At 34.6% G+C, this 1,894-nt stretch overlaps 1 pseudogene; it reads left to right on the forward strand.

The window, feature by feature from the left end:
- Positions 1–607: 607 nt before the first annotated feature.
- On the forward strand, positions 608–1,526 carry LOC116811184 (calcium-independent phospholipase A2-gamma-like; annotated as a pseudogene).
- Positions 1,527–1,894: the final 368 nt, after the last annotated feature.

Consider the following 1,894-nt stretch of genomic DNA (forward strand, 5'->3'; position numbering starts at 1 on the left):
TATTACTAACTTTCTTTTTCATCCCAGTGAAACTGTATAATCTTTTGTAGGTGGAATATTGGTGGACTTGTCCCCAAGTTAAATTATGATTTAAAGAGACACTTAGAAAAAGAGGAAAAGCCTACTAAAACCAAGCAGGCTATCAGCAAAGACAAAACTGCAGAGCAGAACAACTGTTTATCTCTTCAGGGAGAAATTATTATTGCTAGGGTGAGTATTGATAACAGAACCTGTGTGTTCAGGTATTAAGAAAAACAACTGACCTGAAGTTCTGTATTACTGGGGTTGAAGAACTGAATTTTCATCATCTAGAATATATTGAAGGAAATGAGTGTCTGTTAAAGAAAGAATTATTCCATATTTATTCTGGCTGAGACAAATTAAAGGTGAAACACTTTAGGCTGCACTTAGATAATTTTCGGCTTTAATTGCCTCTGTGCATCCAGTGAAAGGGAGAGGAATCCCAATTTTCACAATTGATGATGGAGGAACAAGTTATGTGGTTGCTCTGCAGACACTATGAAAATTAGTTGAACTAACTCAGAAACCAGTTGATCAGCCCATTGATTACATTTGTGGTGTAAGCACAGGTGCCATATTAGCTTTCATGTCGGGATTTTTTCATATGTCCTTGATGAATGCGAGAAACTATAAAACATTAGGTTCAGATGTATTTTCACAAAATTTCATTGTTGGAAAAGTTAAAATGAGTTGGAGCCATGCATTTTATAGAAGTCAAAGGTGGGAAAAAATTTTGAAAAATAGAATGGGATTTGTGCTATTGATGGCAACAGCAAGAAACCCCACACGCCTTAAGATAACTGCCATAAGTACCATAGTAAACAGAGGGATAACACCAAAATAATTTGGTGTTTTAGAAACTATGGTGCTTTAGAAACTATAATTTGTTGTTTCTAAACATAGAAACTATGACCATTTTGCTGGAATCAACTGTCCTTTCAGAGGTTGTCAGTATAAAATGTGGCAGGCCATTAGAACCTCATCTGCTGCTCCAGGCTACTTTGCAGAATACACATTGGGAAATGATCTTCATCAAGGCAGAGGTTTGCTTCTGAATAACTATTTGGCATTAGCAATGCATTAGTGTAAATGTCATTGGCCAGATATCCCATTAGAGTGCACAGTATGCCGGGGCACTGGACATTCGGAGAGTGACATGAAAAACACTGTGATACACACAAGCTTGAAAACCAAACTTTCTAATGTTATCAATAGTGCTACAGATATAGAAGCAGTCTGTATAATGCTTGATGTTCTGTTACCTCCTGACACCTATTTTATATTCAATCCTGTAATGTGTGAAAACATAACTCTAGATGCAAGTCAAAATGAAAAGCTGGATCAGTTGAAGTTAGAAGGGTTGAAATGCATAGAAAAAAATGAAAAAATTTAAAAAGTTGCAAAAATATTAAGTCGAGAAAATGTAACTGCACAGAATTAATGATGAGATATAATTGAAAACAAACATGTATGGAGGGCTTCTATTCTTTTTAAAGTTGCAATGAGTATATGCTTATGTTCTGATAAATGAAGGCCTACTCAGAAGATTCACCAAAGTCAATAGGAATTGTTGGGTTCAACATCAGTTACATCTGAAATAATTATGAATTCTAGAGAATCCTGAAGAAGACTGTGCTTCCACCAGTTTGCGCAGCATAGATAATATGCTTGGTTACATAATTCATATGAGAATTAGGTTTTTAAGATGTTAATAATTAAGTAAGTTTTAGGAGTCTCATTGTGATCATGGTATCATGGTATTAGTAGATGTTGGTGTTATTTTGTTTGATTTGGGGAAATGTATTAATATATGTGTCAAACAAGGAACTGAAAACTATTACACTTTGTATTTTTGCTTTTGTCATCATAATAA

Source organism: Hylobates moloch, unplaced genomic scaffold, assembly GCF_009828535.3.
Source record: "Hylobates moloch isolate HMO894 unplaced genomic scaffold, HMol_V3 SCAFFOLD_7, whole genome shotgun sequence".
In the NCBI taxonomy this organism is placed as follows: domain Eukaryota; kingdom Metazoa; phylum Chordata; class Mammalia; order Primates; family Hylobatidae; genus Hylobates; species Hylobates moloch.